This window comes from Typopeltis vanoorti, chromosome 24 (genome assembly GCF_054136105.1).
Source record: "Typopeltis vanoorti isolate ZY-2024b chromosome 24, IOZ_Tvanoo_1.0, whole genome shotgun sequence".
NCBI classification, from domain to species: domain Eukaryota; kingdom Metazoa; phylum Arthropoda; class Arachnida; order Uropygi; family Thelyphonidae; genus Typopeltis; species Typopeltis vanoorti.
The window spans coordinates 28205918-28224643 of record NC_143572.1 but is presented as its reverse complement, the minus strand read 5'-3'; the positions used below and the strand labels follow the sequence as shown (position 1 = coordinate 28224643).

The following is an 18726-nucleotide window of genomic DNA, read 5'->3' as shown; positions in this document are numbered from 1 at the left end:
CATTAAGTTCTTGGAGAGCATCACAATATAAGGTCCGGATCAAGAACAAATTCACATGACGATACTTGTCTTAAAAGGTCCTCATAAAGAAAACGATCTGTTTTGCTTCTGCTGTCTTCTTTTGACTCCAGAAAGTGATGGACGAAGATTTCAAAGTCTTGCCACCCTGAAGAAACAGTGTGAAAGCTAGATGCAACCCAGCGAGTGCTTCAAATTCTGCCAATTTTACGAAACTGAAGTTCTAGAGTCGCTGCACATTCCTGTAGTTCCCTAGCATTCTTAGGTGAAGCATGATAAGTCACATAAAGTTTGTCATGAAACTCTTAAAGCGATTCACTCCTGCCACATTGTTCACTGTGTCACTAACAGACAATTAAGGGGGAGATGGTTAGCAAAATGCCAGAAAATAACACTAGGAAACTTCTCCTGCATTAGCCTCCGTACACCATTACGCACACCCAACAACACGGCTGCACCGTCACAAGTTATAGACAAAAAAATACTCCTTTAATTAATCTTCAGATAATCCTAAACACTCAAGATAACTAATTAAAGAGTTATCTTTAGAATTCCTCTAGTAGTTACATCTGATAATTCGATTGAATCTAGGAAAAGACTTACAGAAGCCGAAGGTTCAGGCAGAACTACACGAACAATAACAATCAATGTTGATGTGTTGCTCACAGTTGGCGATTCATCAATAAGTAACGATATTTTGTTCTTGGAGTTCACTATATTGTCTGTTAATGTTTTTCTCATTTCATTTGCGATATGGCTCACAATGTTAATGCAAGCATTTGCAGAATGAAGAATATATCATATGTCTAGGCCATTGAGTTCCTGTAAATTTATTTCCTCTTCAAAGTTGTTAAATGATTGATTTCTCCTCGCAACTTGGTAAGCGGTTCGAAACACTTTTCCTGTTACGTTTTTATTACGAGACAAAGTATTTAGGAAAACTTTCTCTAATGTTTCGTTTTTTGCTTCAGATTTTTTCCCCACGCTTTGTGCGCTTCACTCTCCTTATGATCATGAATCATTTTTCTTAATGACTTAACTGTTGTTTGCGAGATTCTCCAAAATGACTGCTTTTACCATTTGCCCACTCCGCTGAAATTTTCATTCCCATGTGTTTATCGAGGGAAAGACTCCCGACATCACGACACACTTTACAGATCAACATTTTATTCTTGACATACACCACTCGTTTCTCTCGCAGAAGTCATTTTTCTGCAAAAATTCCAACATTCGGGCCAGTCACTATCAGAATCTGCTTCCTTTTGACCACGTGGATCTTCGGTCTTGGTTTCGTGATCCTCTTCACCAAGTGTATTTTCGGTGGTAGTTTTCTGTTTTACAGGATCACAAGTAGATTCAACAATTTCTGCTTCTTCCGCCTTACTTTTTTTACTCACTGGCATAAAGTAACTGCTTATTTTACTCATTTTGAACAATGATTGCACTGATTTAACTTATATTAATTCAAAACTCACGTGAACACTGCCTGTTGCAGAGTGAATATGGAACTGATAAACTGATATTGGAAGCAATCGGAAGTGAACACAACTTCCTGCTTCCGGTTGCATACCAACCTATGAAACAGGAAAGCAGGTTACCAACTTATGAGTAATCAAAACTGAAAATTCAATTCGTGAATACAGTGCCATCTATCGGAATATTTATAATACATTTTGCTGTCAATAAATCGCACATTTTTAAAACCTTAAGAAAAGAGGTGCCTGTACTGCGTACTGTTGCGTACGCAGTACAGGCACCGCTTTTCTTAAGTTTTAAAAGGTACTCGAGGAGAGGACGAACGTGGGACGAAACTCAAATTGTTCTCTAGGAGAATACATAAACATGTATGAAAGCAAAGCACTGCATAAAATTATCCAAACGAACAGTGTTCGTTTCGCACATTTATACTTCCACGAATCGTTCTGTCTATTTCTGGTGGACTTGTCCGCAAGAACTCACGTTGAGTTATACTAACAGATAATCAGATTTGTGTGCATTTCTGCTTCAAAACGACATAAAATAAATTTCGTTAAAAACCCTGGAGTCTTTTACGGACAACCTATACTTCGAAAATGATCAATTACAAACATTCACTAAAATAGCCTTATCTAAAGGTAAAGCCGTCTCTATCTCTAAAAATTCGGATTCGGACGATCCCTAGACCACTCAATCGTGGGCGAAAGACCGTCCATCTCAACGGTGGCTCCATTCAGTGATGCCTTCCACCTACCACCATAACCACCAACGAGAAGAACCGCTCAAATTCCGAAGAAAAGCATTCACCGACAAAGCACCTCACTGGGCCGTGCCGGAGAACACTCTCCCCGGAGACTCAGATTGCTCCCTTAAGGCAAAAACCTTAAGAGAGCGTACTCATATTATTATTAGCAATAGCCGAGCCTCAGCTAGAACTTCATTGGCTACAGCACAAACATTCACCAAAATAATATAATAAATGTATAATGTAATGCACAGATGTGCACTGACAGTTATGATGCACAAAATCAGCAGGACAAGAATATTGATCTATAAAAGATATAGGTGTAGGTAGAATTAACAATTTTATAACTATAATCTTGTTATTATTTTGAGTAATTCAATAAAACTAACAATAAAATATTATTTACAATAAAATACTTATCATAAATAACAAATATATTTATAACTGACTAATTAAATGGAATCATTAAAGGTATCATTTATATTCTTAAAGAATACAATTAACTGCAATTCTTTTTTTTAAATTTTAATGAACTTTTCAATCTATCCATATACTTACTGACTTACTGTATATATATTACAAAACCTTTAAGCCTGTACATTTAAATGAAACCAGATTTTTTAACAATACTCTTTATATTATGAAACTTAGCAAATATGGAAAACTTCTTGGAGAGCACTTTTATGTATTTGGCGTGTTGTTGCTTCCATAAATTTCTCATACGACGTATTTAATTCACACGCTGTTTTGCATATACTCACAATTGGTGGCAAATATGACAAGAGCAATAAATAATATGAGCAAACGAAAGGCAAAGTAATATTTTGCTCTTTCACAAAAAAATTGCTACTCGCATAAATATAAATTAGCAGATAGAAATAAGAAGAGTTGTATATCTCCTTTGCAACCTTGTTCTCTACGCATGCGTAATAAGCTTTGGGAGAAGAAGCGGAAATGATACACTTTTGTATCATTTTTAATTCTGTATCATTATTAATGATACAAAAATACAAAATACATACAGACTTATGATAGAAAGAGACCTTCAATAGCACATAACATTTAGGAGATAATCATTGAGTCATTTTGGCAACACCATAAAGAAATCAAAAGTTCGGAATATATTGGAAATTTCTACATTTTGAGATGATATTCTTTGAATGGAAAAAAATGCTTGGGTAAATCTGGGAAATTTACTCTATTAAATGCTAAAAAGTAACCTATGAGAGTGTGGTCTGAAGAGTTCTCGTCCTCGACCATAGATGGCAATACTATCGGCAATATTTTTTTTTATAAGTTGGTACATCTGTCCTAAGCATCCATGTGATAGTGCAAGTCATTCTATCATGTAGTTTGTTTTATACAGCTGTCTGAAGCATACGTGTTGTCTGTATCCCATGAAATGGATAACATTGAGTATCGTGCGGTTATAAAATTCTTTGAAAAAGAAGGTTTAACGCCAAACGAAATTCATTCGAAGTTCATAAACGATTATGGGCACTCTCTTTTCCTTCGTTTTTGACAATTACGTAATCGATTGCCGAGTTTAAACGTGGCCTTACCAGCCTTGAAGATGATTCATGTGAAAGACTTCCAAAAAGTGTAACAACACCAGAAATCATTGATCAAGTGCATGATATGGTATTGGATGAATCAACGAGTAAAAGTGCATGAAATTGCTAAGACTATAGTTATTTCAAAAGAACGTGTTGGATATCTTTTGCATGAAGAATTATAAATGAAAAAGCTTTGCGCAAGATGGGAGCCGCACTTGCTCACAGCAGATCAAAAACGCACTCACACGAAAATCGCTGAACAGTGCTTGAAGCATTTTAACAAGAATAAAACTGATTTTGTGCATTGATTTATTACTATGGATGAGACTTGGATTCATCATTACACACCAGAATACAAACAGTAGTGAAAATAGTGGACAAAAGCTGGTTGTTCAGCGCCAAAGAAAACAAAGTCGGTTCCATGCAGGAAAGGTCATGGCATCGGTGTTTTGGGATGCTAAAGACATTTTGTCTATTAATTATCTTGAAAAGGGTAAAACAGTAACCGGAGAATATTATTCCGACTTTGTAACCAGACTAGACGAAAAAATTCGTAAGTAAAAAAACAAGGTTTGTAGAAGAAAAAATCATCTTTCATCAGGACAATGCACCTACCCACAATGGTGTTTTGGCAATGGGAAAATTAAGTGATCAGCAATATGAATTGTTGGAGTATCCACCCTATTCCCCAGATTTGGCTCCCTCTGACTTCTATCTCTTCCCATAACTAAAACTCTTCTTTCGCTGGTTAGCGTTTTTCTTCGAATAAAGAGGTGATTGCAGTTGTAGAGGGTATTTTGCAGATCTTACTGAGAACCACTACAGAGACGGGTATTAGTCTTAAGGGAGATTATGTTGAAAAATAAAAATAATTTTGAAATTATAAATTCGTTTTTTCATTGTTAGACCAAGAATGTTTCAGACCATCCTCGTAAATGATAGAAACCCAATGCAAATATGCCGTTGTGGTGTTGGACGGGATATCAGCTCTTGTATTACGAGAATGAGCGAAGGAATTGGCAATGCTTCTTACTAACCTGCTGAACGTGGCTGTCCGCTCTGCTCTGGGAAAGTCCCAAGAAAGTGAAAGGAGAATAAAAGTGTTCCTTTGAATAAAATACGCTGCAAGGCTGGGGTAGAAAATTATAGGAAGTTTTACTAACACTTCTTACATGAAAAATCATGTAGGAAGTGTTGGTTGCTAGGCTGGGGTAGAAAATTATAGGCGTATCACTATGTAGGAAGTGGTGGTAAAAGTATTCCAAATGTTGGTCAATGACAGAATCAGGAACGGTGGATATGAGTAAATCACTGCATGAAGTATATCGCCTATTAAACGTTGGTCTCGCCTTCGCAATTATTTTAACTTTTTATATATTAAAGTCACAGCCGAGTTGGATAAAGAAAATGTATTCAGGATGATACTGCAACTTTTGCATTTCAGAGAGATTTCACAGGATACCACATTGAATACTGTTATGCAAATCAGAACAAATGGGGATAGATACGAAACCAGTTATATGGATACGGGAGTGGCTGATTTGCACATAACAAAGAGTAGTATGTGGATGAGACTTGGGTTACTAGTGGGTATTACTAGTAATAATAAAAGGTGTGTGTGTGAAATGCTCTTTTCGACCACCATACATTAATTTGTACATAAATATCCTGATCCATCCTGATTTACGCTCATGCGTAGACCCACAATTTACCGAGTAGGCATTCGAAACCGAAATCCCTAGGTTGGTTGCTCCTTATTCCAGAGGTGTCTTATGTCTGCAGAAGTGTGTGTTCGCGGGAGTCTGTTTGCCTCTTCTAAGGAACGAAAAATCCGAGTTTTCGGGTGAAAAACCCCTCTACCTCCGTATGAGACCGGTTAGCTTACCATTAGTCGAAAGAGAACAGATTAAGGTTCCTCATGTTACTGACGGGAATCGCCCACGTACTTCCGACCAAAGGTCTTCGTCTACACCGACTGAGCTATGGAGGCTTGGATAAATGATATAGAAATTATATGAAGAGAGAAATATTCTTTGTTTGATGATAATGCAAAATTTGCAGGTGGTGAAGGCGATCCAGAGGTGAGTGTTCTGTGGAATACTTCCTATGATAATAGATTGAGAGTTTGTGGATTGCACAAATTGGTTGATAGGTGGAAAGAGGGGATTTGTTTAACAATATTAATAAAGAAGAAAGGTGTATCATACTGTTTCACATCCCCAGATTTGTAAATTTTCATTGAAGGGAATAAATTTCGAAATTCAAATTCAAACGGAAAAAAAAAGATATCTGAATGATAAATAGAATAAACACGATACTTAAACGAATACGTACATACCACAGAGGAAAGAAATTGGCTTCTCGAAATAAACTATTGGACTTCGGATGCAAATATTGCAAGTTATGTGAAAACAGAGAGAATTACATCAAAACTTGTGGAATGAATGAGTGAAGAAGTGTAAAAGCCCAGTGTGGGAAAGTGCTTTATAAGAGGAGAACGAGGGTTCTCGCCAAGATCATCTTAAATTTGCCATCAAGGGTCCTAGAATGTGATCATATTTCTTGAGAAAAATTTAAAAGATATACACTTAAGAAGGAGAAAGGGAGGTACATCTTATGTACTTTAGTACCCACAGAACTCAAAGGTACTAATATACTCGAAAGAGTAGCACGCTGTAGCTTATAGAAATGTAATTTACCCAGAGTGGGTCTTTCGAATAGAATATCTCACATCAAAGGCTGATGATTGATAGCATGAAATAATCCTTGTTTAAAAAAATCAAAGTTCCAGTTTGGACTCATAAAGTAATCATGAAACTAATTTTATTTACAAGGAGTGTACTGTAAAGAAACATTTTTCTCACATGATTTGACACGCACCAAAATATTCAGATGTTTATTATTTGGGTTATTTCGCTGCTTCAAGCAACAGCGCAAAAATGTGTATCCACGTTTGTTGTATCACGAGTATTATTTTTTGATGTATTAGCATTACGTTTCTGCAAGGTTGGAGGCATGCGTACGTAATATACATACCTGAAATGCTATAAAGAGCTTACAAGGATGAAGAATTATAAGTTTTTTTTTACTGATATTCAAATGCTTAATGAACGTTTTTAGTCTGCTAATTGCACCCTACATTAGTAATGTGCTTATCGGCCCTTTCGATCTCTCTTGCGTAATAACAATTTCAAAAAAAAAAAAAAAAAAAGTGGAACTATAAAAGCAGCATATCTTATTTGATACGACACAATATTGTTACTATGTCGCCCATTCAGACGTGTTTCTTTTCATTATTGATACTAGGAGTTTGTATATTATAAAATAATGTATAATTTTATTCTAAATACACTCTAGAAATAAAATAGATATATAATATTTTTAAAGTAAATTAATAATTATAATATACTTTACATCATATCGCGATACCTGCGGGCTGTAACTTAGCAGGTCCCAGGATCTGATTGGTGAATGTCCTCCAAGAAGAATGGTCCAATGATAAACGAAGCTGTAAACCAACACCAAACAGTAACTTTGGGTGAATGCAAAGGAATTTTTTGGATTGCATGCAGGTTTTACGTAGCCCATACCAGGCAGTTGTGGGTATTCCCAGCTCCGATCAGATGAAGGTGAGCCTAATCTCCCAACAAAATCATCCACAACCGCGTAGTGTCCAACTCCACTCGAGCAAAGAATGTTAAGGCGAATGTCAGTCCACTTTTAAAGTCCTGCAGGCGCAACTCCAGTGGCAGGGTTATCTTGAATGGGTAGAAATTCTTCCGTGGAATTTTCTAGACAGTTGTGTAAGGCACATTCATGTGTTTTGATACAGAATGCGCACTGCAGGAACCAACACTGTTATTTGTGGCCTGCTCCACAACTGCAGTAGCAACTTCATTTACGTGAGAAATGATTGATTTAAAACCTCTGCCAGGTCTAACCTTTAGCAATCCTGTTCTTCTAAACGGCTAATAATTTGTGAGCACATGGAGATAGCGGACCTCGTTGACATTTGTTCAGACGATGAAATTTGTTTAGTGCAGCAACAGAATTGCAATTGTTTAGGAAATAGGGCTTCACGAGAAAAGCACGCTAGGGCGAGGTTAGTGCCATCACTTTAGACGGTATTAACAATCACAATGAAGGGAAAAATCCCTTCATTCTGTCCATCTTTTTACCTGACACCTGCCTGCCAAGTTGCGTGATATACAAAATTCCATCATTTCGCGTTCACAATATCCCCCTAGTAGTGAATATTGAAACTACTTTTAGTTTCTCAGATATCACTTCCGCATGATGCACAATGTATTCCATCAAAGTTTTGCAGCATTTGGATCACTGGATGACGCTCCACACGGCCTTAAACAGGAATACTTTAATTGTGATTACCGTATACTTAGACGCTCTTCGCATTTTTTAAAAACTTTCTTCTATTACTCATATGCTAAGATAAAAGTAATGATACAGAAAGTCTGGAAAAAAAATAATGATCGTGTTTACCTCCATCTTGTTTTGTTGTTCCTATTTCAGGAGTTTCTCAAAATCTTCCCTAGAAAACAATTCGAAATGTAGTGAACAACAGACTAAAGAAAACTATTCTTAGTTTCTACAATGCTTTCGCCTATTGAGGAATATGGAAGCGAGTCATAAATAGACGTAGACCCATTTCGTTTCGAAAAGAATCTGATCAAAGCCAACTACCAAACGTTCCATCACCCTTAATAGAAAATTTCTCGAAGATGCTGGAAAAGATCACCAACAACGAATATCTTCACGAAATTGGAAGCCCACAAATTAATCATTAATTACCAATACGGATTCCGATATTCTCGCTTAAAGACGAGTTACGAAAATGCTTTTAGAAACTCGTGTGGATGCGTTTCATATTCAAAACATTTGATGGCACATGGCGTACTTAGGACTGATGTCTGAGGGACTCTCACCTTCTTTTAATTGAATGTCCAGGTTTCTTTCCCTTTCTTTCTTTACGTGTCATGGGGAACGGATCCTTGTATTTAATTTTCTCAATCAAATCAGGAGTGTTTTCGGAGTTACACTTTGTAAATTGTCCACTGTTATGTTGTTGCTTTCTCTATATTTTACTGATTTATATCTTCCTATTCTATCTTTCAATCGCTAATTTACTTCTTCGGATATCGGGCCTAATATATTTACATCTAGGATTGTTTCCTCTTCGGATACTGGCAAATTTATATTATGCTGCGCCAGCCAGTATCCTACAGTAGAAAAGATCCTTACTCGGGGAGACAATACTAGATTCTGAGGCATTCTTACAATATCTTACTTTAATACGGCTGTATAGATTCAGACTGCAGTCGTGACCTAAATCTATAATTATCTACACATTCTAATTCCTTCCCGCCAAAATAGGTTCAATTTTTATAAGTGGTAAATCGGAATCGTAGTCTGACCTGATTCAGGTTTAGGTAAATAAAACATGTTTATTGGAATATCAAAGCAAAATACACTAAAGAAATTCATACATTCAATTTTAGTTTCAGTGCTAAATAAGGAAGCTCGAGTTAAGAGATTAACATACTCGAAATTAAATCAAAGATTATAAAGCAGGTAATACACAGTAACTGGAAAATGGGATAGATTGCAAATGGCATGTTAAGCTAAAATTCCCTCCTTCTGCAAGCTATTCATAAGATGAAGATGACATGACAAATATTCTAACGTTATTCAGTTGCTATAAAAATGCAATCCTAATCTCATTATGTTAATTCAATCACATACAACACAAAATACTTCTTCCACACAATCCTTCTTATTCCAAATGGGGTTTTAACTATCTAATTACAGTCTGTCCATAAAGTTCTTTAGAATAATGTTCATAATTCACATTCACAAATAATTTTCTCTCTTCTAAGGAATTCTAAACACATAATAGAGTAATTCTACTTTACCGAAATTTTTCCGACGTCTTTCAGCACCACGTGTACATCTGGTTACCTCTTGTTTATTGGCTGTCCTTACGCCAGTGTAGGGGCTAGGCTATCTTCATAATTACTGCCGATCACGGACTCGATTTTCGCTATTCCTTTCGATGGGACTTCTCTGCGAGGGCTCGATTCTGCTAGGCTGGAAATTTCACCTTCAGCTCTGCGTGGAATCCTACAGCATTCTCAGGAAAACTCGCCGTCCTACATCATAGCACTGACGCTTCATCCCCTCACTCGAAACCACCGGCCAACTTCTGAACCACGAACCAGGAAAACGACAAGACAAGAGAGAGCCGATACGGCGCTCATTCCCTTATATTCTTCGTTCAAGCGCCCCCTTTGCCCACGACCTGTATTGTTTCTCTCCTTGGGTTCATCCGTTGCTCTCCCCTTATACTCTTGTATTCACAGAATTCGCGTGGCAAAAAACGACGATGTCATACATACAAAACAACAGTTATATAAGAAAATTTAAAGAAGCTGCTAATATGCTAAAAAACCCAACCGAATGCAATAAAAATCAAGGTTTAATTCTCTATCAAGTATGGTCAGCTCTAATAAAAAATCTGTAATAAGCAAAGTGTAAAAACTCGATTGTCAAAATCAGCTAACGCCTTTTTATTCCCGTATACGGGAAGTAGAGCCTGTGTAGCTCAGTGGATGTGGCGTTTGCCAACCACAACGCTTGGCCGCACGAAGGAAGACTTGGTTTCGAGTCTAGTCGGCGACTAGAGGAAATTTTTCAAAGCCTTTTTTCGACCGGTTCCCGAGTTAGTCGATCTCTGGCACGGGCAAGCAGGTTTTTCCTCCCGGAAACTCGGGTTTTTCGTCCTGTAAACTCAAGAAAATCGACCGTAGAACCCACATTATTTCAGACATTAAATATATTGTGTTAGGGTTATGGATCACGAGATGGCGGCACATTTGAGCCGTCTCTCTTCACTGAGTACCGCTTAATTAGTGATAGCCTTGGGCCATCTCTCTGACTGGTACCAGTGGAGATTGAACTGCCCACTCAGTCTCCAAAAGTTAGATAGGGCTAAATGGCCTCGCCTACTCCCCGTATACGGGAATAAAAAGGGGTTAGCTGATTTATATATATAATAAAATCTGGTTTCATTTAAATTTACAGGCTTAAAAGTTTTGTAATATATATATATATATATGTTTTGATTTTGATAGATATGTAAAGGTTTTAATTAAATTAGAATATGGAACTTTAATTTTATATATACTTGTTCTTTATGATAAGTAATTTATAGGAAGTAATATGCTATTAATATATTTAATGAAAAACTCAAAATAGTAATAATATGATCATTATAAAAATGTTAAATCTTTCTACACCTATAACTTTTATAGATCATGTAGTGGATAAGAGAGTTTACAATCATCCCTGCTCACTGTGGGATCCAAATCCACAACTTTTAAACTTTAAATATAGTAAGAAAATATTAAAGGATTAAAGATTTAGTAGAAAAAACTAGCTTACTTGATTGTATTATAAGAAAAAGTAATATGTGAAAGGAGTAAAATATGAAAATAAATAATAAAATTTCACTTAGCTATTTTATTCCTTCTCATTATAAGGGATTTAGTGAAAATTATTGTAGTTCATTTTAAGGACCTCAAACTCACATCAGCAATGTATTCGAATTAACAATGAGTAGGAAAATGTAAATATTAATAATTTTGTAATCTCACTGAAGTAGAAGAATTATGAAACCATTTCTAAGAACGACATGATTGTGTATTCAGTCAGCCAACTTACAATTCCGCTTTTATTTAATATTTCGAAAAACATATTGAGCTCCGACCAGTGGTTTTTGTTTATCTTATGTTCAAAGTTTCATACTTATTCTAAGATCTCAACTTTCTGTTTTCAGAACTCCAAATTGAGAACCTAAAATGAATGTTTTCTGCTAGAAAAAATCAACACACTAATATGAAAAGATCTATCAATTGGAACTCCATTTGAGTTTTGCATTTATGTTATTCTTAAATTAATATTCGTATTATTGGTCTGAATAAATATGTTTCGCAAGTGCTTTCAGTAACCCGATTAAAATTCCAAATGGAATTGCCAATATGGCAATAACTCCCCAACTGATGTCTTCTAAATACATCTAACGAAGATGAGTTGTGCGAACTTAGTTCGATATGCTTCGTATGTTCTTATTATTAACGGGAAAAATAATTTAAGAAAGTGACTTCTTCTAGAGCGACATTCATAAAATATTCCATGACATTTCATAAATTTGTAGTTCAGAAGTAAGTAGAAATAAAACTTATTAAATACATGGAAGAAAACAAAGTTATTACTTACTCTTTGACAACAGAACAGTGGTTTTTATATCAAAAACATTATGAATTCCATGTATTTTAAAGACATTATTAGTTCGACAAAATGTTTTATTTCCTTTTCGTCTACCATTAATAATTAATAGTTTCAATGCACGTGTTAGCAAATAGAGTTACTGATATCGCCCATGAAATGGTCTGCAGAAGGATAAGATTTTAATTTACATCTAAAATCATGCTTAGTTTATTTACTTATCTTTTATACTTTTTTTAAATTCTTCTCTTCTAATTAAATTAAAGTTTGATAATCAGCTGTTTCAATACACCATGAATTTTATTTAATCAATATGATATAACTGATATCCAAATGAAATTTGGATATTAGTGATATAAAACGGCCTTGATGGTGGGAAGCCAAAAGTCATTTTTAGGACTTCCAGGATAATAAATAGCAATGCTGTAGTCAATGAAGTTTTAACTGAGGCTCGGCTATTGTCGTTACCCAGCCATGACTAGAGATTTTTAGCTCAATAACACTCCATCCACACAGATTTTCTTCATTCAGATGACGGGATAAAGAGTCAAGGACTCAGTCCATCGCCCAGTTCTTTTAAGAACTTGGATATTAGTTATATATTTTGAATATTAATATTCGATTGTTACAATTCTCTTCAAGTATTAAAATATAATTTAAAAAATTTATTAAATAAAATTCTATTTATTTTATTTAAATATAATTCTATTTATTTTATATAAATATAATTATATATTAATTATTTAAACATATATAGTTAAAATAGAATATATATAAAGGTAAAGACAGCAACAGAAGAAGAAACAAATGAAGTGGAATAAAAAAAGTTGTTCAACAAAGTATTCATGATTCTCTTTAGACTTTGCCATCGCTGTTTCTGTTAGCGAACAGCTTGCTTCGTATCCATAAAATGGCATCTACGGAGTGCATCTATGAATGGGCTAAGCGTGTGATAATCACTGGGTGCCAGATTCTGGTTGGAGATCGCTCTGACTGAATGATGCAATTGCATCCCTCGTGCGCAATCTATTGTGAGGTCGCGGGTTGTCATGGAGTCAAATTATTAAAATTTCTACTTCCGGAGTCTAACTGGGTTCGTTTTAACAGTGCCTGTCTACATAAAACTTTTTCACACTGCTGTGAATTTATATTGGATTCAATATAAATTGAATCCAAAATACAATACGAAATATGACTAAAATGATGGAAAATTCTATGTTGTCTTATCACACCTTCGCTCTAGCTAGCGAAAGAAATCTGAAGGTGGTGCTCCGAGGGATTACTGAGGGCATCACAACTGACGAGATCACTACAGACCTCGTTAATCAGGGCCTGACCCCAATTAAAGTAAATAGGATGATGAGAACCCATAAAAGGCCAATGCCACTAGTGCTGGTAGAAATTAGTAACATCCAGAAACGGGTCTATGAATTGACAGCTGTATGCGGGCTCAATATAACAACAGAGCTGGTCAGAAAAAAAAAGCCATCAGCAGGGCTGTGCCATAGATGCCAAAAGTGGGGCCATGCCCAACAATTAAGGCAGACTACAGACTAAAAGCCATCAAACCAGCAACTGCACCAAGCCAAGATCCACGCCGGCTCGTTGCGCTAAATGCGGAGGACCTCATCCCGTCAATTATGTATCCTCCACCCCCCCCCCAAAAAAAAAACGTGCGGCAGTAAGAAATACTCAGCTACTCCCCAAAAAAAGTGACATTCGTGGCAACCAGAGTGATCATCTTCAAACTAAAATACTTCCAAATCAAACAAATTCAACTCCGACAATTCATGAAAGAAAACAATTCTCATTCACAACCAAAACCTACGCGGAGGAAATCCGTTCTAAAAATACAGCCTCTCAGGAACAAACAAGCTCCAACCTAATAGCAATTTTAACTGCCTCTCTAGCCACTACGCTTCATGAATTCAGCAAAACCAGTTCTTCACCAACCTCCAAAAAGAGATTCCTGCAAGGAACCGAATCGATTCTGATATCTCTCAGTCATGAATAAGAGCAAATTCAATACAAACTCCCTCTTGATCACTGCCGGGAATGCAAATGGTCTGGGCAACAAAATTCTAGAGCTGCAAGAGTTTGCACACAAGCATAATCCAGATATAATTCTAGTCAACGAAACACGTCTCAGACCAGCTAATAATCCAAGTCTTAGAAGTTATTTTATGTACAGAACAGATAGACGAGAGATAGGTGGAGGCATCGCCATCTATATTAAAAACTATCTGAACCATAATGTCCTAACCAACCCGCAAACCATGAACCTGGAGGCGACCGGCGTGGAGGTGCACACCAACAATGTTGGCAGTCTCAAAATCTACGCAGCTTACAATTCAACCCCTTACTAATGTAAGATTTGGACTCTGTCCTCAGCTCCACAGACTCCATTATCATAGCCGGAGACCTAAATGCCAAGCATTCAGCCTGGTTTAGCACCACAATAAATAAAAATGAACGCACTTTATTTAATTAAACAACGCTCAACTCAGTTGTAGTTACAGGTCCTACTGAGTCCACCCATCACAGTCCCCTAAGCAGGTCGGATGTACTAGACATTATCATCTGCAGAAACCTCAGATATCAATGTCAGTTAGAGACGATCAACGAGTTATCTTCAGATCATAACCCCATCTTGCTCAAACTAGGCATGCGAGATCAACTCGTCCCCCCCCCCAAAAAAAAACTCCTTCATAACATGGGACAAGCTATCTAAAATTCCCTCGGAGCACATCAGCCCGCTACCCGTCATGCACAAAAAGGAGGCGATAAACGAAGCCGTGAATATCCTAACAAACCAAATCAATAACATCAGTCACCAAAACCAAAATCATCCACTCGACCAACCGGATCCCAGAGGATATCATGGACCAGATCAGAAACAAAGCTAGAAAGAGACCGCAACACAAGAAAATTCTGAAGAACTTCAACAGGAAAGTCAGAGACGCTCTTCAAAAAACATAGAAATCAAGAAAGGTAAAACAAACTAACAAACTCAATCCACGACTACAATCAGGAAATTCATGAGAATTCTTCGTACCAAAAGTCAGCACCCTCCTCCCCCATGCAGGCTAAGCACGGAATGGCACCCGCCAATGAGGAAAAAGTCGAAGCTCTAATACATTCGGTTTAAAACCGGTGGTATACGCGTACCCACGGGGATACGTGCTAGGCCGTTCAGGGGTACACGAAAAATAATCAGTAATGGCAGAAAAACAAGTAAAGTAAACAAAATGCAAAACGTTAGTTATTGAACAATAAATGTTAAGTTTGAATCACCGCTAATGGAGACACTTCAAAACTACCTCACATTAGCGAATGATGGTTGGTGAGGGCGTGACTATGAATCCCTCCCCCAAACCACTCTTCTACCAGTCATTACTCACAGTTCATGCGTCACTTTTGTCACCCATCCGCCTCGACGGAATATGTTTTTTTTAAGCTCCTCCGTAGCTCAATTGGAAGAACGACGATACGTCCGCCTTTCGATTAGAAAAGGCCAAAGTTCGATTCACTGGAGGAATTTTTATTTGGGATTTTTCATTTGAATATGAGTTAGCCGATCTCGTACGGAGGTAGCAGGGTTTTTCTCCTGGAAACTCGTGTTTTTCATCCAGCATACAGATAAATAGGCCCTTCAGAACACACGTAATTTACAGACAAAAAAAAAATACTTGCTGTGGTGGTGGTGGTGGGCGGCAGATGGCGTTGATGTAGATGATTGGTAGTAGAGGTTCGGTGTGGTGGTGGAGACGGAGAGTTGTTCGGTAGTCCTCTCGCGATGAGTCTCCGGACTCCTTGGAAGTGTCACGAATAATAATAATAATAATCCTCCTTTCCAGAACAACCGCGTGTTACTAAGAAATGACCTTTGCGATAACGAACCTTCCACTGACTTCCATTTGCGACGTTTCTAGAACTTCTCCAAAAATATAAATACATTCGTAGCCAGACTGTTTGACCAGTTCAGTTATTCACTGAGTATAAGTAAGTGCGTAGTCTTTAATTGTGATTCTTTTCAAGTAGTTTTTTTTATTTAATGTTTAACGTAGTTTCATTTATTATTGTCAATGATTTTAAGGGTGTCAGTTATGGATCAGTGGTTGAAAACAGGAACGGTTAAAAAAAACAAAACTTGATGGGGATTACAACCTGACGCCAAGTACTTTCTCAACACATGTCCGCAGATACGAGTACACCCACACTGAGAGATAGTAAAAAGGAGCGTGCCTCAGGTACTGCACAGAAGGAAAGGAAATACTGTGAAGAGTATATAAAAAATGGGTTTTCATTTGTAGGGGATGATGATTGTCCTAACCCTTTGTGTGTTTTGTGTGGGGAAGTATTATCCAACGGGTGCATGGAACCCTCTCTAATCATGCGACATTTAGAAACTAAACATCCTATGCATAAAAACAAAGAAATACATTATTTTCAACGCTTAGAAAAGTGTCTAAATGTAGCTTCATACATGACATCAGGAAAGAAAGCCAATGAGAATGTAGTTGAGGCTTTCTACCGTATTGCTTATCGCATAGCTAAATATGGTAAAAACCACACCATAGTTGAAGATTTAATTTCTCATTGTATTAAAAATGCCGTCTTTTGTATGTTTGTGGAAGAACATTTCCGAAAAATCGATACCAACTCTTTTTCAAACAATACAATGTCTCGAAGAATTCAGGATATGTCTGGCGATGTTGAAACTGCAGTAGTAGATAAAATTTAAAAAAAAGTAAATTCTTTTCCATCTAGGTCGATGAAAGTGTAGATGTTGCTTATTTATCTATTTTGCTCTTCATCGTGAGGTACTTGGCAGAGAATGAAATTGAGGAAAACCTGTTGTTTTGTTACCCACTGACAGAGCGCACCACAGGCGAAGATATTTTTAATGTGATCGATGGTTATTCATTGAAAAGGACATTAGTTGGTCGAGTTGTTGTGGTGTATGCACTGACGGAGCCAAGTCTATGTCAGGTTGTTTTATAGGCTTACGAGGCCGAGTTGAAGAAGTAGCTCCCCATGTACCATGGAGTCACTGTTGCATTCATAGACAACTCTTGCATCCAAGCCTCTTCTTAGTGAACTGAAAGACGTTCTTGATGAGGTTGCAAAACTTGTAAATTTTATTAAGTCACAACCACGGAACTCCAGATTGTTTAAAGGGTTGTGTGAAGAAATGAACAGCCTTCACAGCACATTACTTTTGCATACGGAGGTAAGGTGACTATCTCGTGATAAAGTACTTACACGGCTGTTTGAACTTAGATATGAAGCTAGGTTTTTTTAAGACCATCGTTTCCCTCTTGCTCCAGAGTTTCATGCTAGTGATTGGCTTCAAAATCTTGCATATTTATCACATATTTTTCTAGAAATAAACAAACGCAACTTGGGACTTCAAAACAGCTCAATCACTCTATTCAAAGTAACCGAGAAAACTGAGTCAATGATTAAAAAACTGGACTTTTGTATCGAAAGAGTTCAGCCTGGGGTTTTTGAAACTGTGGAACTCCTTATCTGAGAATGATTTGCACCTATCCCAACACGTGAAATAGAATATTTTAAGTCACTTGGAAGGTCTCAAAGTGTCCTTTTATAAGTACTTCCCTCAACGTGGAAAAGAAAACAACTGGATTTCAGATCCCTTCAATGAAGAATCCTTCAAAGAAGCTAAACTATCAATCAATGAAAAAGAGCAGTTAACCCCTTAACATACAAAGATATCTGTGACACGTCTTTTGTTTATTGCACCAAAATTAATTTTGAATTTTGGTTTCACATAAATACAACCGAATCTAGACGCTAGACAATCTTGTGCCTATTTCCTTTCAGCCGAGAAAAGTTGCCAATGGCGTGTATCGGCTATTTCGTTTGCGTTTGCACAAATTCATCATTATTTTTCAAATAATGATGAATTTGATCCAGCAAATTACCCTCGCCCAAAAAATTGGCAGAAAAACGACCGCTTTCTGATTTTTAATTGGTACGTTAAGGGGTTAAGATAGGCACTGAACAAAAGTGTCAGTATTTAAAAAAACAGCTATTTTAAAAATAAGGAGTACAATTTATAGAAATGGGTTTAAAAGGGGTAAACAACTGGGAAAAGGTTGGGAACCACTACTCTAGTGGATAGCCTGGAGGAGAGTGCAGACCTTTGTACGATAACCTAAATATTAATCGCATTTATAATGTCCATCGAAGCGCACCTTAAGACAAACAGTGTCTTAATCTGATTTGTCTGAGTGGACAAATCAGACCGCATCACCCCCACTTCTAAAGCAGAAATAATCAATATCATAAAGCATTTAAATACCAAAACAGCTCCTGGTCCAGATGGTATCACCAACAAAACCATTAAAATGCTCCCTCGAAAGGCCATAGTACATATAGTTAATATAAGTAACGCATATAAGTTAATTTAATTAACTTAGTAGTTAATATAAGTAAGGAATGTAATAATGTCATTCCAGCACTTTCCAATAGCCAGCCTGTAAAACTGCTGATATCATACCGATAAAAATAAGCCAGGAAAGAATTCCCAACTCTCTCAAAGTTACAAACCCATCAGTCTACTATCCAACCTAGGAAAAATAAGTGAAAACGTTATCCTCTCAA

General features: G+C 36.8%; 1 pseudogene; it reads right to left on the bottom strand.

The window, feature by feature from the left end:
- Nucleotides 1-2337: 2337 nt before the first annotated feature.
- On the bottom strand, nt 2338-2463 carry LOC150093050 (U4 spliceosomal RNA; annotated as a pseudogene).
- Nucleotides 2464-18726: the final 16263 nt, after the last annotated feature.